Raw genomic sequence first — 17,596 nt, 5'->3', positions numbered from 1 at the left:
GCACACTTCTTTTCCGTCTAATTCCATGCCTTTATCTTTGTCTAACATACTTGTGTCACCTCATCTTATTAAGAATCTTGTTTCCGTTCGTTGTTTAACTCATGAAAATCCTGTTACTGTTGAATTTGACGAGCTTGGTTTTTGTGTCAAGGACGCTCGAACCAGGATGGTACTTCACCGATGTGACAGCCTCGACGAGCTCTATCCTGTGCATCCGCCGTCCACCTCCACCACTGCACCGGTTGCTCTCTCCGCCGGCATCGATCTCTGGCACGCTCGTTTGGGTCATCCCAACCCCGTCACACTTCGTCATATTCTTAGGAGTTTCAGTTTCAGTTGTAATAAGATAGAGGATCACACCTGTCATGCCTGTCGTGTTGGCAAACATGTCCGCCTCCCGTTTAATAACTCCACCACCATAGCTTCTGTTCCTTTTCAGTTGATTCATCGCGATGTGTGGACCTCTCCGGTTCCTAGTAATTCGGGCTATTTATATTATCTGGTTATTCTTGATGATTATTCTCACTATGTGTGGACGTTTCCTTTGCGACGAAATTCGGATGCACTCTCCACTTTGACGGCTTTTTACTCCTATGTCAGCACACAGTTTGGGCGTCCCATCCTTGCTCTTCAGACTGACAATGGAAAAGAGTTCGACAACCTTGCTTTCCGCACTTTTTTTTCGCACCACGGCACAATTTTTCGTCTCACATGCTCGTATACTTCACAGCAGAACGGTCGAGCCGAACGCGTCCTTCGCACTCTAAATGAATGCGTTCGCACGGTCCTGTTCCATGCTAATGTGCCGCCTCATTTCTGGCCGGATGCACTCGCTACTGCTTCACTTCTCCTTAATCTTCGCCCTTGCCGCCCACAGTGGAACTATGCACCTCACCCTCTTCTCTTCGGTACGCCCCCATCTTATGATGGCCTGCGTATTTTCGGGTGCCTTTGCTATCCTAGCACTGCCGACTCCGCTCCTCACAAACTCGCACCTCGTTCTGTCGCTTGCATATTCATCGGCTACCCCTCCAACTCCAAGGGATATCGGTGCTACGATCCCGTCTCCCACCGTGTGTTCACCTCCCGGCACGTTTACTTTGATGAGCATGTGTTTCCGTTTCAGCAGGTACCCCCGGTTGTTCCTCCCACCACCGGTGACGCGGGCTCCTCGACGCCTCTCCCAGGGTGCTCACGCGCCTCTCTTGGCCCGCCCCCTGGCTTTGAGGCATGCCCTCCGCATGCGGCGCCTCCTAAAGTCGCGGCGCTAGCACCCCCGGCGCCCCTGACCTCGGCGCCCGCGGCCCCCCAGGCACCCCGGTGCCCGCGGACCCGTCGGCACCCCCGCCCACCCCGGCACCCCCGGTACCCCCTGCGCCTTCCGTGTCCCCGGCGCCCCCCCCCCCCCCCGGCGCCCCCAGTGCCTGTGGCCGGTCCGGTCACCCGTGATACGGGCGTTTTTCGGCCAAGCTCGCGCTATGCCTCGGATGACTACGTCCATGCGGCGTCCACCTCTGAGCCATCGCCGTTGCCGTCCTCCGTTCGAGCCGCTCTTCGAGACCCACTCTGGATGGATGCGATGCAGGAGGAGTTTGACGCCCTATTGCGCAACCGGACGTGGCAGCTTGTTCCCCGTCCCCGGCACGCCAACCTGATCACCGGGAAGTGGGTCTTTAAACACAAGCTCCGTCCTGATGGTACCCTTGATCGCTATAAAGCGCGCTGCGTCGTTCGTGGCTTCCGATAGCGAGCTGGCATCGACTTCACCGACACCTTCGCTCCGGTCGTCAAGCCCGGCACGATACGCACGGTTCTCCACCTTGCGGTCTCCCGTGCTTGGCCGGTGGACCAGATGGACGTCTCCAACGCCTTCCTCCATGGTCAGCTCGAGGAGCAGGTCTTCTGCCAGTAGCCCACCAGGTTTGTTGACCCGGCGCTTCCCGACCACATGTGCCTGCTTTCGCGGTCCTTGTACGGACTCAAGCAGGCTCTGCGCGCTTGGTACCAGTGCATCGCGGCGTTTCTCCACCAGCTTGGGTTCCGCTCTACCCGCTCGGACGCCTCGCTCTTCGTCTATCATCAGGGCTCTGACACGGCCTACTTGCTGCTCTATGTCGACGACATCATCCTGACGGCATGTACGGCTGGTCTCCTCAGTCAGCTCACGGCTCGTCTTTGTGCTGAGTTCGCCATCAAGGACTTGGGTCCTTTGCACTACTTCCTCGGTGTCGAGGTGGTGCGCCGTCCGGAAGGCTTCTTCCTTCATCAGCGGAAGTACACTCACGAGCTCCTGGAGCGCGCCGGCATGCTTAACTGCAAGCCCGCCGCTACGCTTGTTGATACGAAGGCCAAGCTTTCTGACACGGATGGTTCTCCTGCTTCGGATGCTGCCTTCTATCGGTTATCGTTGGTGCCCTCCAGTACCTCACTCTGACTCGACCGGAGATCCGGTATGTCGTGCAGCAAGTGTGTCTTCATATGCATGCTCCTCGAGACGTTCGCTGGGCTGCCGTCAAGCGGATTCTCCGCTATATCTGTGGCACTATGGATCTTGGCGTCACGCTTCACGCCTCCGCCGACACCGCCCTCACCGCCTACTCCGATGCAGACTGGGCGGGCTGCCCTGACACTCGTCGCTCTACTTCGGGCTATTGTGTCTACCTTCGACCGGTCGTCCAAGCGGCAGCCTACGGTCTCTCCTTCCAGTGCTGAGGCTAAGTATCGTGCGGTGGCCAACGCCGTTGCTGAGTGTTCATGGCTTTGCCAGCTGCTTCAGGAGCTCTCTTGCCCTGTTGACCGTGCCACGGTGGTCTACTGCGACAACGTCTCGGCGGTCTACCTCTCCGCTAACGCGGTGTATCATCGACGGACCAAGCATATTGAGTTGGATATTCATTTTGTTCGGGAACATGTGGCCCTTCGCCATATTCGTGTTTTACACATCCCTACTTCCCAACAATTTGTCGATATCATGACCAAGGGCTTGCCTACGGCGTCATTTGAGGAGTTCAGGTCCAGTCTTTGCGTCAGCCGCGGTGCCGCTTCGACTGCGGGGGGGAGGTGTTGAGTATATGTGTTATGTGCATATTGTGTATTGGGCCCGCCTCCTAGATCCTTGTATAGTTGAGGTCCGTGGCCCACCGTTGTACATCATATATACGTGCCTATGCACGAGAGCAATACATCATGCAATTCATACATCTTCATTCAGGATCAATGAAGCTCTGGTCATGAATTCCTCCATCTTTTGACGAGCAGCGTCCTTGAGAAGAATCAGCCATCTCCTCAACAGCCCCAGTATCAAGTTCCAGATCTGTTTCAAATCAATCCACATTACATTTCTAAAGATACAGGAGTTTCTATGTTTCCAGATAGCCCATAATACACATGCACAAATAGAATTTAGAGTGGTGTGTTTCTTATTGGCTATCCAAAATTTAGCAATGGAAAGGTAGTCAGCTCCCAGGGAGCAGGAGAAGAAATCTGAGACAGATTTCCATATTTGCTTAGCAACAACACATTCAAAAATAGATGTTGTATAGACTCTCTCTCAGAGCAGTAAACACACTCATGAGATTTTTCAATGCCTCTTTTAGAGAGGTTATCTCTGGTCATTAGTTTTTTATGGGAGAGAAGCCACAGAAAAACTTGGACTCTAGGGGGGATTTTAATAGACCAAACTGAAGGAATGTAAATTGGTTGTACACCTCTAAAGTTAATTATAATATACAAGGACACAATTGTGTACTCCCCCTTGGACTCATGTTGCCAAATTAGGGAGTCCTCATCACTGGAGTATTTTGTACTAGTAATAATTTGTTCAAGGCAATACCAACTCTCCATCATGGAAGGGGTAAAAATCCTTCTAAAGGTCAACTTTATGGTGTTTTGGTCCCAGATCTCAAGGGTCTCACCATGCTGGTGGCAGATGACATAAAGGGGCCAAAACTAGACAGATAAAGGTGAGGTACCAAACCAAATATCTTCCCAAAACCTAATCTTCTTCCCATTACCAACTACCCATCTATAGCCAAATTTAAGGGCCTTGGCAGCCCACATGACCCCTTGCCAGAATCTGGAGGTGCACTGAGCATTACAAGCAAAGATGTTGGGGAGTTATTAAGGTACTTGGTATCTACCAGGGATCTCCACAACTTCCCCTCATCTTTGATATATCTCTTAACCCAACTCCCCAGCAGGCAAAGATTGACATCTCTAATGTTTGGCACTCCTAATCCACCATCCTCTTTTTTCATACAAACCAAGTGCCAGTTGGCAAGATGAAGTTTCCTATTTCCTTCAAAATCACTCCAAAGGCAGTGAGCCAGTTGACTGTTAATCAAGTCTAGAGCCCACCTAGGGAATTTAAAGAAGGACAACAGGTAGACAGGCACACTAGCAAGGCATGTCTTGATAAGAATGATTCTGGCAGAGTATGAGAGTAATTTCCCTCTCCAGCCAGCCATTTTCTTGAGGATCTTGTCAATGAGAGGTTGGATATCCTCTCTCCTCAATTTATCATAGTGTAAGGGAATTCCTAGGTATTTGATGGGGAAAGCACCCACAGTGCAGCCCATGATATCAGAGAAGGATACAACCTCCTCGGCTGTTATACCTATTGGGATGATTTCACTCTTAGAGTAATTAATTCTCATCCCAGAGACTTGTTCAAAACAGGTTACTTTCTTAAGATTCTCAGCTTTTCTCTCATCTTTATCCATAAAGACAATGGTGTCATCTACATATTGCAGATAAACCACACCACTGGGAACCATATCAGAACATATACCTTTGATTAGATCATTATTCACTGCTTTAGCAAGCATTTCACTAAGAACATCTACCACTAAGTTGAACAAAAGGGGGGAAATGGTGTCCCCCTGTCTAAGTCCTTTGCCAGTGGTGAAAAAATTACCCTCTACACCATTTAGTTTAACCCCTACAGATCCTAGATGTGTGATTTGGTAAATCCATTTCACCCATCTAGGACCAAAATATCTTTTCTCAAGGATCTCCATGAGAAAATCTAGATTGACTTTATCAAAAGCCTTCTCATAATCTAATTTAAGCACCAAACCAGGGCAGCCTGATTGATAAGTGGAGTGCAGTACCTCATGTGATGTCACCACACTTTCTAGGATAAACCTATCTTTAATGAAGGCGGATTGGTTGCTGGAAGTAAGCAAATTCAAAAGGACAGCTAATCTATTTGTGAGGACCTTAGTAAAGAGCTTAAAAATGCAGTTAAGTAAACTAATAGGTATAAATTTATTCATAGTAGTGGCCTCTTTCTCTTTAGGAATAAGAGTGAGAATAGCAAAGTTAAGCCTATAGATATCCAAGTCTCCCTTATAAAAGTCTGTGAACATGGCCATGACATCTTTTTAATAGTATCCCAAAATTGCTGAAGGAAGAGGAAAGAGAGCCCATCTGGGCACGGGGCTCCATCAGAGTATGACCCAAATAAAGCTTCTTTCACTTCCTCTTCAGAAAAAGGTTTTTGCAGTTCTATGTTATCAGAGTCTTTAACTTTTTAATTCTCAGAGAAGAATTGATCATTAAGACAAAATCCTTTTCTATCTTCCTTTTGGAAGAGGTTTTTGTAGTAGGATGTGGCTATAGCTAACATATCATCTGCACATGGCCCTACACTTCTTCTGAATTATTTGTGCTCCACGGCCCACGCCACGAGCGCATCTACGCATACATACACACACGTCACTAACTAGCTCACTAAGCCCAACAGTTACTTGGCGTTGACGAACCTACAGTCCTTCCTGACCTCACCAGCGCCTCCGCGAATGTCTCGCGGAATTACCCATTGTCGGCCATCTTCTTCACGAACGGCGCGATGCGCGTCGGAGGCGAGCCGCTGGTCTACGAGCAGGAGGCCCCGACCTTTCAGTAGGTTCCAGTGGTACATGTTGTCGAGCACCATGGGCGAGCGGAAACGAAGCCGAAACCATCATTTGTTTTTGCTCCAACTAACCAAAGCCAAAGCTGAAACCACGGTTGGTTTTTGCTTCAACCAATAAGCGAGCTGGAACCACCTCTGGTTTTTGCTACAACTGCATCGCTTTTTTGCTACAATCGGCAGCTGTGTAGTTTTGTCGCCGGCGACGACAAATGGATGCAGCCGGGGAGATTGGAAAGCTGCAACCGCACTACAAAAAAGCTACCACTGGTAACAAAAAAGTTTCAGCGGGCGGACTGACATGTTGCATCCAACGACTGTGAACTTTTGGCCGGTGACGGCAGGCAGCTTCAACCTACGACCAAGAAGCTGCAACCAGCATATGTAAATGATACAACCATACATGTATGAAGCTACATCCACGTTAGCCAGAGGGTTGGGATGGTGCAAACCATTGTTTTTTGCTGGAAAAAAGTCCATTTTACTCCCCTGAACAAAGTGGGTGGTTCGCTTTACCCCCTGAGCTATTTTTTGGATCCTTTTAGACCCCAAGCAAAACCAAACCGGACAAAACACCCCCCGGCTGGTTTGTCTCCATTCGATGCTGATGTGGCACAGTCAATGGCGTTTTTGACCGGGGTAGGGCCTACTTATCAGGTTGGATTGTTATAGAGCTGTCGTTCCTGTTGTGATCCGGATCAGAAATCCCCCACTTCCCAGTCCATTCTCCATGGGCGGCGGCGGCGTGAGCTCCAGCACCGTGTCGCCGGACGCCGTGAGCGCCGCTGGCGATGGAGGCGCGGCCCCGGTCGTTGCAGCAACCCAGGCGAGCCGTAGCTTGCTCGAACGGCGGTTCCCACAGGAGGTGTGGCGGCGGGGAGAGCCGGAGCTCCGTCGAGAGGCGAGCCATGTCCTGATCTCCCACACTCCAGCCATGGATGCGCTGGAGCTGCGCTTTGAGCGGTACGTGCTTCTGGCGACTGCGGTCGGAGACGGCGAGCAGATAGTGACGCCGGCAGCCATGCTGGCAACCTTGCAGCAGCATTGCGGGGTGGTGCCGTCCGAGGTGGTCATCGAGGTCGCGTGCCCACCACACGACCTGTGTCTGACCTTCTCGACGGAGGAGAAGTGCTCTGAGGTGCTCCTTTCGTCAATGAAGATCAAGTGTTGCCGGTGTTGGATTCAGTTTTCGCGTTGGTGCAGAATGGTTCGTGCTCAGCCAGGTGCTCTAGAGTACAAGAGCAAGCTCGGCTTTGAAGGCCTCCCTAACCAGGCCTGGACGACGGCGTCCGTGAAAGATGTTCTCAAGCAGCTGGGTGGCGAGCTGATCGAGATCCTGCCGCTGGCAAGCCACCACGAGGTCGAGGTAATGGCTTGGCTTCGTGACCCTTGCTTTGTTGGCAAGGTGGTGAAAGTGGAGATACCTGAGCCGAAGCTGACAAACAAGCCACCCGAGTCCATGGATGAGTATGAAGGAATGCAATTTGAATTGGGTGACTATGGATCATCGTCCCCGAGGAAGAAGAACACCTTATGTATCCTGTCATTTGCCACATGAAGGAGGTTTTTGATCGTGGTCCTCTGCTTGCTGAAGGACTACCTGATGAGTGGCTGCCAGGAGAAGGCGAGGACCTGACTCGCAAGCATATCTTCAGGAATGTGCTGGGCAAGATCGATGGCACTGACGGTGCTGAAGGAGTTTGAGTTTGTGTCCTGTTATTTGGCACTTTGGCACTTGGTTTGTTGTACTATGTGTTAAGAATCTATAGTGTTGTACTGTGTGTTAAGTTCTACTTTGTGCTGGTTGTTGTGGTGAAGCAACTGTACTGCTTGCTGTGTCCTAAATTTGTGCCAAAACTGTGCCAAATATTTGTGTGATGTGCTGGTACTATGTTGTCTTGTGAAATGGTACACTTGTGAGCTTCTTTGTTTGTGCCAAAAGAGAACATATTTTACCAAGGTTCTATCAAAAGGAATTTTCTTTCAAAAGAGAACATAGTAAACAGTAGCATTTTGCAACTTAACACACATTCTACAGCTTAACAGTAACAAACACAAGTTCATGAAAGTAGCACAGCACCAGCAACCTACTAACATTTGAAGGCTCTAAACAACAGAAAGTTTCCTGCTTAACCCATCAGTTCATCAAACATGCTAACCCTGGTAGATTTCATCCTTCTTTGACTAGAACTAGCACCAGGTGTTCTGTTTGATTGTTTTGGAGGCCTTCCCCTTCTAGGTTGTGCTATCCCTCCTATAGCTTGCTGTGAAGACTGGCCTCTCCCTCCTGTAGCTTGCTGTGAAGACTGGGCTCTCCCTCATGTAGCTTGCTGTGATGTTTTAGCTGCCTGCTGTGAAGACTGGGCTGTAGCAGTTTCATTTGCTACTCTTTGAGATGTCCTTGGAGGATTTTCCTACATAACACACGGAAATAACAGTTGTTAGGTCCTTCACATTCTTGGAATTTCACAAGTACAAAACATATAGAAATCAAACATATGTAAAAATCATTACACACTTTTGTTTCTTTTTTCCTCTTCCTATTCTTGCACTTTCCCTTGTTGGGTTTAGTATTGCATTTCCTCATGTTGTGCCCAGGATTTCCACATAAACTACACTTGATCTTAGTTCCAATCTTGGAGAGTTTGTGTGCATTCTTAGGAGGCTCATCTCCACCTCTTATTCTCTCTGTCCTGGGCCTCCCTGGCATTTGCACATAGCTTGGAACTAATGGTCTAGGTATGTCAGATATTGGCCAGCTGGGCATGCCCTCCATTGGCATCATGACATGCTCATATGTCCTGTTGTAAGCCTCAATTCTGTAGCAAGGTGCAATAAGTGAATCAATGTCATCAGGGCCACACTGTGAAGCTGCTAGAGCATGAACACATGGAATTCCTGACAATTGCCAGTATCTACAAGAACATGTTCCTGCTTGCAAGTCAACTTTGAATCCATGTTGTCCTAACTTCGCCTCATATCCATCTTATCCATTCCATATTGTCTCACACTTCTCAGTAAGTTGTATCAACTTGTTCACCTTTTTGAGGATTTTGGGACAAATTGTTCCATTCCAATTGGCAGGCATAGCTCTATTTACTTGAATCCTTACTGTCACCTTTGCTCTGATTGCTTCAAACATACTGATGATAGGAAGACCTCTATATTCCATTATCCAATTGTTAAAACTTTCACACATGTTGTTGTCGACTGAATCACAGAATGATCCTTCTTTGAACCATGCTCTACACCAATGTTCTGGCCCAGACTGCATCATGTCTCTTGCTCCTTCTGGTGTGAGCTGAGCAAGCTTTGCCCTGTTTAAATTGAACTGAACTCCGTTAGAAGACTTTGCACAAGCCCAAAATCTCTTCTGGTATTTCTGGTCCCTATGTTTTTTCTTCCAGTTAGCATAAATGTGCCTAGCACAATTTCTGTGTTCAGCTCTTGGTACAACCTTTGCAATTGCATTGATTAGACCTTTCTGCTGATCTGATATAAACACCCAGCCTTCACCTTGATTTGAAATCTCCAAGTCTTTATTTAATAATGCCATAAACCAGAACCAGGAGTCCTTATTTTCCACCTCAACTGCTGCCCAAGCAATGGGATACATTTTCCCATTTGTATCTCTTCCAAGAGCACAGAGTAGCTCTCCACTTTGAGCCCCTTAAAGAAGCAGCCATCCAAACCCACTACTTTCCTGCATCCTTCTATGAAACCTCTCTTGCAAGCCTGCAAGCACACATACAATCTCTGAAATACTGGTGCAGTTTCTTTTGGATTAAGCACAACTGCCACAGTGCTTCCTGGATTGCTCCTCAATATTTCTAGCTCATAATCAAACACCCTGGCATATTCTTCATGCATTGCTTCTCTAACTCTCTTTCTGACTATTGATTTTGCTTTCTTTATCTTGGAAACATGCACATCTGCAAACATCTCTAATCTGACAGTGGCCTTAATAGATTTCACTTTCCATCCTGGATTTGCCTTCATAATTCTCTCATACTTGTCTACAATTCTAGATGCAGTAACCAATATGTTGTCTCTCCTCTGTGGGCATATGTGGTTGTCAACAAGCGTTATGACTTGAAACCAATCATTTGAGCTCCTCTTTGCACCATAAATCAGCCAAGGACACTTAGGCCAAGAACATTTTGCCCTAATCCTACCAGCCTCATCTTTTACAAAGGAAATATGCCTCTTCATAGCAAGGCCATACTTCACCAGTGCCCTCTTGAACTGACTTCTTCCCCTAAATGTCATGCCCAAACTGAATATTGGAATTGCAGCCTTGCTCTCAAATATTGGAAATCTTGATTTCATCCTAACTGAATTTCCATGCTCATCCTCATCATAACTGTATTCCTCACTGGAATCCATGTATGGAGTGTCATTTCCTTCATCCATTTCATCAAAAGGAATTAACTGTGTTGTACTTTCTTCCACTTCCTTCTCTTCATCAAGTGGCAACTTCATTCTGATCTTTCTGAGCACTTCCTTAGCATGCTTTCTGAGCTCCTCTGCCTCATCATCTTCACCTGAACTGTCTTCATCTTTAGGGCACCAATCAAGATCTTCACATTCATCACTTATTTCATCTGGTGCAACATCTACTGCAGGAACATTTCCAGTTTCAGGTTGCAATTCATCTTGTACATCATACTCAGTCTTGTCAGGTTCATCCCCATCTTCCTCTGAACTGTGCTCCAGGTCATCCTTAGCAGAGCAATTGTCATGCTCATCTTCCCAATCACTGGCACTCTTCTCTTCTGACTTCTCTTCTTCAATTGCAGCATTAGTTTCCTCTTCCTCTTTCTCTCCAATATCAGACAAACTGTTCTGTCCATCTTCATCAGCATCATCTTCATAATTCACATACACATCCACAACCCCACAATCTGTAATACACGTACCCATGAACAACACACTTCTATCAGTGTCCAGTCGTCTCAACCCATCTCTAACATTTTTTCCAGGAAACAACCAGTACAGCATGTGCTTCTCTGTTAGCTCTTCACCATGGTAGGCCATCTTTATATCTGCTAACTGCTCCCTCACAGTAGCTAAGGATAAATTGTACCTCTCAACAGATGTGAGCTGTATATTACCACCAACATATGACAATTGCTTGTGTGACTTCTCAAATTGGCCATTGTAAAAGAAACGGATGCCTAACCAATCTAGATTATCCATTGCTTAACCTACAGATTAAAACAGCATTCAATCTTCAATTAGAACCTACATACAACAGCTAACTAGAGCAGAGCAAGTACATCAAGGGAAGGGGATGGGAGGGATGGGAGTCACCTCAGTTCGTCTGCGCAGCCGCGAAATCAGACAGACCGCAGCCGCCGCCGCCGCATCGACAGAGCCGTCGACCTAGGGTTTGAGGACGGGGGAGGACAGCGGCCGTGGGAGAAGGAACAGGTCGGCGAAGATTCACGGGTTGCACCGCCGCCGCCGCCACCAACACTCCGACCACCGTTGCTGGTCAAAGTTCAGCGCTGCCCCGAGGGAGCCATCGACGGCGACATGGGGGAGAAGAAGAAAGGGGATTTCTGATCCAGAACGCAACGGGGAACGGCAACGTTTAACAGTCCAACCTGACAAGTAGGCCCCACCCCGGTCAAAACCGTCGTTTGACTGTGCCACATCAGCATCGAATGGAGACAAACCAGCCGGGGGGTGTTTTGTCCAGTTTGGTTTTGTTTGGGGTCTAGAAGGAGCCAAAAATAGATCAGGGGGTAAAGCGAACCACCCACTTTGTTCAGGGGAGTAAAATGGACTTTTTCTTTTTGCTGCAACGGTTGTCGTTTTTTGCTGCGACCGGCAAAGTTTTTTGCTACAACAATTCATTATCACTGACTGGTGCCACCGTTCATGGAATCCTGTGCAGCGAGCGTATACGGCCAAGGCAGCGGTGGTGCATCGAGTGCTGCAACCATGGAGCTTCGACGATGCGAGTAGTAACCTGTCGGCGGCGGGAGTTGCACGGCGGCGGAGCTTCAACCGGAATTGACCACCCGTCGTCCACCACATGTTGTTTGCCATTGAAACTAGAAACCGCTTGAATCGCCTGAATAGGGGAGTGGGTTGGCTCCTAATCCCCATGGGCGGCTTTTTTTACGAATAACCCCACAAACTGATGGCTCCTAATCGGGTGTTGGGAGCTATTCAATGTAAAATTACGACGCGAGGGTAAAATCTTATGTCGGTAGGGTGAGCGGTGGGGTACGGTAGAGACACTGGAAAATTCTGTCTCGCTCGGTCGACTGGGGTGAAAATTACTTATTCTTCACCCACTGATTATTTTAAATGTGGGTCCCACCACAACTTATTATAAATGCACTTTAATAAAATTTTAAATAAAAAGCAATACAACAAAATGTTATTAGATCTTACATGGAGCTCTTATAATAGATAAAACAACATTTCAACCAGAAAAACAGGTACGGTAACATAGCAGACTCTAATATAAGAAGATTCTTTGGATTCATAGTGAGTAGGGGCTTCTATGGATGTAATAAACATCTTTACGTAGTATGGTGGTCATGTGTCCCTGAATTTATATAAATGCGATATGCTCGAGACTTGAGGGAGTGAGGCGGTTTTCAGGTATAATAACTCTAATATTATTTATATCAAACTTTTATACTTTTGTATAAAACATTTTATTATGTTCATTTCAGAAAAATGTTACATAATTAATGATTATTATTTTATTAGTTAGCGTAATAGACCAAGTATTTTGTTTTTTGTTATACAATTGTACTGTGTATCATTGCAAAAAAAACTTAAATTGTGTTAAATTTAAATTGTATTTTCTAATAAAATCCGTTTGAATTATTTTCAACAATCGCATAAAGTATATACATGAATGTTTATGTATGTGTTAATATTTTTAAACATTATGGTAAAGACCTGCAAAGCATATGATCTAACAAATATCTTAATAGTGATTTCTAGTGTAATATTAGTAGACATATTTCTTTAAACTTTTAGTGTATAAGTTGAGTCGTTTGCATTGTTAAATGTTCAGCCCCCCGCCGGCGACCTAGGGGGGAACCCTAGCCGCCGTCCTCTCGGCCCTTCTCCGCCTCCACCTATCCTTGCCGCCGTTCGCAGCGCCGCCGGGCAAAGCTTGGCCGGCTGGGCGGCAGCGGGGCGTCTCTCCACCTTGTCCATCGCGGCTGGCGCGGGGCCGCCAAATCGGGCAGGGCACCGGGCTAGCGTGGGGTCGGGCGGCGCGGCGGGCGGGTTTCTTGGCGACGCCGTGCGCGGCGCGACGGCGGCGGCGGCCTGCTCCGACGTGATGACGGCTGCATGCTGGGCAAGATCGGTGGTCGCGGGCGCTGTCGAGTTCAGATCGGATCCAATTCTGGGTCTTGGGCTTGAACACCGTCGGCCGCCGCGGGGTGGTGGTGGTCGTCGCTGACCACGCCGGATCGTTGGATTTGGCGCCTGGAGATCTACGTTGAATACTTCTCGATCCTCCTTCATGGTGGGTTGTGTTGGGGAACGTAGTAATTTCAAAAAATTTCCTACGCACACGCAAGATCATGGTGATGCATAGCAACGAGAGCGGAGAGTGTTGTCCACGTACCCTCGTAGACCGACAGCGGAAGCGTTATCACAACGCGGTTGATGTAGTCGTACGTCTTCACGATCCGACCGATCAAGTATCGAACGCACGGCACCTCCGAGTTCAGCACACGTTCAGCTCGATGACGTCCCTCGAACAACGATCCAGCCGAGTGTTGAGGGAGAGTTTCGTCAGCACGACGGCATGGTGACGATGATGATGTTCCACCGACGCAGGGCTTCGCCTAAGCTCCGCAACGGTATTATCGAGGTGTAATATGGTGGAGGGGGGCACCGCACACGGCTAAAATATCGTATATCAAGTGTGTCTAGAGGTGCCCCCTGCCCCCGTATATAAAGGAGCAAGGGGGAGGCCGGCTGCCTTGGGCGCGCCAAGGAGAGGGGGGAGTCCTCCTCCTAGTAGGAGTAGGACTCCCCTTTCCTAGTCCAACTAGGAAGAGAGGGGGGGAAGGAAAGAGAGGGAGAGGGAGAGGGAAAGAGGGGCTGCGCCCCCCTCCCCTAGTCCAATTCAGACTCCTCATGGGAGGGGGTGCGCCACCTCCTGGCTGCTGCCCTCTCTCTCCCCTCAAGGCCCACTAAGGCCCAATACTTCCCCGGGGGGTTCCGGTAACCCCTCCGGAACTCCGGTTTTATCCGAAACCTCTTCGGAATACTTCCGGTGTCCGAATATAGTCGTCCAATATATCAATCTTTATGTCTCGACCATTTCGAGACTCCTCGTCATGTCCGTGATCACATCCGGAACTCCGAACAACCTTCGGTACATCAAAACATATAAACTCATAATATAATTGTCATCGTAACTTTAAGCGTGCGGACCCTACGGGTTTGAGAACTATGTAGACATGACCGAGACACCTCTCCGGTCAATAACCAATAGCGGAACCTGGATGCTCATATTGGTTCCCACATATTCTACGAAGATCTTTATCAGTCAGACTGCATAACAACATACGTTGTTCCCTTTGTCATCGGTATGTTACTTGCCCGAGATTCGATCGTCGGTATCTCGATACCTAGTTCAATCTCGTTACCGGCAAGTCTCTTTACTCGTTCCGTAATACATCATCCCGCAACTAACTCATTAGTCACAATGCTTTCAAGGCTTATAGTGATGTGCATTACTGAGTGGGCCCAGAGATACCTCTCCGACAATCGGAGTGACAAATCCTAATCTCGAAATACGCCAACCCAACAAGTACCTTTGGAGACACCTATAGAGCACCTTTATAATCACCCATTTACGTTGTGACGTTTGGTAGCACACAAAGTGTTCCTCCGGTAAACAGGAGTTGCATAATCTCATAGTCATAGGAACATGTATAAGTCATGAAGAAAGCAATAGCAACATACTAAACGATCGGGTGCTAAGCTAACGGAATGGGTCAAGTCAATCACGTCATTCTCCTAATGAGGTGATCTCGTTAATCAAATGACAACTCATGTCTATGGCTAGGAAACATAACCATCTTTGATTAACGAGCTAGTCAAGTAGAGGCATACTAGTGACACACTGTTTGTCTATGTATTCACACATGTATTATGTTTCCGGTTAATACAATTCTAGCATGAATAATAAACATTTATCATGATATAAGGAAATAAATAATACTTTATTATTGCCTCTAGGGCATATTTCCTTCAGTCTCCCACTTGCACTAGAGTCAATAATCTAGATTACAAAATAATGATTCTTACACCCATGGAGTCTTGGTGCTGATCATGTTTTGCTCGTGGAAGAGGCTTAGTCAACGTGTCTGCAACATTCAGATCCGTATGTATCTTGCAAATTTCTATGTCTCCCACCTGGACTAAATCCCGGATGGAATTGAAGCGTCTTTTGATGTGCTTGGTTCTCTTGTGAAATCTGGATTCCTTTGTAAGGCAATTGCACTAGTATTGTCACCAAAGATTTTCATTGGTCCCGATGCACTAGGTATGACACCTAGATCGGATATGAACTCCTTCATCCAGACTCCTTCATTTGCTGCTTCCGAAGCAGCTATGTACTCCGCTTCACACGTAGATCCCGCCACGACACTTTGCTTAGAACTGCACCAACTGACAGCTCCACCGTTTAATGTAAATACGTATCCGGTTTGCGATTTAGAATCGTCCGGATCAGTGTCAAAGCTTGCATCAACGTAACCACTTACGATGAGCTCTTTGTCACCTCCATAAACGAGAAACATATCCTTAGTCCTTTTCAGGTATTTCAGGATGTTCTTGACCGCTGTCCAGTGATCCACTCCTGGATTACTTTGGTACCTCCCTGCTAAACTTATAGCAAGGCACACATCAGGTCTGGTACACAGCATTGCATACATGATAGAGCCTATGGCTGAAGCATAAGGAACATCTTTCATCTTCTCTCTATCTTCTGCAGTGGTCGGGCATTGAGTCTTACTCAATCTCACACCTTGTAGTACAGGCAAGAACCCTTTCTTTGCTTGATCCATTTTGAACTTCTTCAAAACCTTGTCAAGGTATGTGCTTTGTGAAAGTCCAATTGAGCGTCTTGATCTATCTCTATAGATCTTAATGCCTAATATATATGCAGCTTCACCGAGGTCTTTCATTGAAAAACTCTTATTCAAGTATCCCTTTATGCTATCCAGAAATTCTATATCATTTCCAATCAGCAATATGTCATCCACATATAATATCAGAAATGCTACTGAGCTCCCACTCACTTTCTTGTAAATACAGGCTTCTCCAAAAGTCTGTATAAAACCAAATGTTGTGATCACACTATCAAAGCGTTTATTCCAACTCCGAGAGGCTTGCACCAGTCCATAAATGGATCGCTGGAGCTTGCACACTTTGTTAGCTCCCTTTGGATCGACAAAACCTTCCGGTTGCATCATATACAACTCTTCTTCCAGAAATCCATTCAGGAATGCAGTTTTGACATCCATTTGCCAAATTTCATAATCATAAAATGCGGCAATTGCTAACATGATTCGGACAGACTTAAGCATCGCTACGGGTGAGAAGGTCTCATCGTAGTCAATCCCTTGAACTTGTCGAAAACCTTTCGCAACAAGTCGAGCTTTATAGACAGTAACATTACCATCAGCGTCAGTCTTCTTCTTGAAGATCCATTTATTTTCAATGGCTTGCCGACCATCGGGCAAGTCAACCAAAGTCCATACTTTGTTCTCATACATGGATCCCATCTCGGATTTCATGGCTTCAAGCCATTTTGCGGAATCTGGGCTCACCATCGCTTCTTCATAGTTCGTAGGTTCGTCATGGTCTAGTAACATAACCTCCAGAACAGGATTACCGTACCACTCTGGTGCGGATCTTGATCTAGTTGACCTACGAGGTTCAGTAATAACTTGATCTGAAGTTTCATGATCATTATCATTAACTTCCTCACTAATTGGTGTAGGTGTCGCAGAAACTGATTTCTGTGATGATCTACTTTCCAATAAGGGAGCAGGTACAGTTACCTCATCAAGTTCTACTTTCCTCCCACTCACTTCTTTCGAGAGAAACTCCTTCTCTAGAAAGGATCCATTCTTAGCAACGAATATCTTGCCTTCGGATCTGTGATAGAAGGTGTTCCCAACAGTCTCCTTTGGGTATCCTATGAAGACACATTTCCCCGATTTAGGTTCGAGCTTATCAGGTTGAAGTTTCTTCACATAAGCATCGCAACCCCAAACTTTAAGATACGACAACTTTGGTTTCTTGCCAAACCATAGTTCATAAGGCGTCGTCTCAACGGATTTCGATGGTGTCCTATTTAGAGTGAATGCAGCCGTCTCTAAAGCATAACCCCAAAACGATAGCGGTAAATCAGTAAGAGACATCATAGATTGCACCATATCTAATAAAGTACGATTACGACGTTCGGACACACCATTACGTTGTGGTGTTCCGGGTGGCATGAGTTGCGAAACTATTCCGCATTGTTTCAAATGTAGGCCAAACTCGTAACTCAAATATTCTCCTCCACGATCAGATCGTAGGAATTTTATTTTCTTGTTACGATGATTTTCAACTTCACTCTGAAATTCTTTGAACTTTTCAAATGTTTCAGACTTATGTTTCATTAAGTAGATA

At 47.0% G+C, this 17,596-nt stretch overlaps 1 pseudogene; it reads right to left on the bottom strand.

The window, feature by feature from the left end:
* Window positions 1-8,232: 8,232 nt before the first annotated feature.
* Window positions 8,233-13,420, bottom strand: LOC141040704 (uncharacterized; annotated as a pseudogene).
* Between the last annotated feature and the right edge of the window lie 4,176 nt (window positions 13,421-17,596).

Source organism: Aegilops tauschii, chromosome 2, assembly GCF_002575655.3.
Source record: "Aegilops tauschii subsp. strangulata cultivar AL8/78 chromosome 2, Aet v6.0, whole genome shotgun sequence".
Lineage (NCBI taxonomy): Eukaryota > Viridiplantae > Streptophyta > Magnoliopsida > Poales > Poaceae > Aegilops > Aegilops tauschii.
This window is presented reverse-complemented; position numbering and strand designations above follow the sequence as displayed.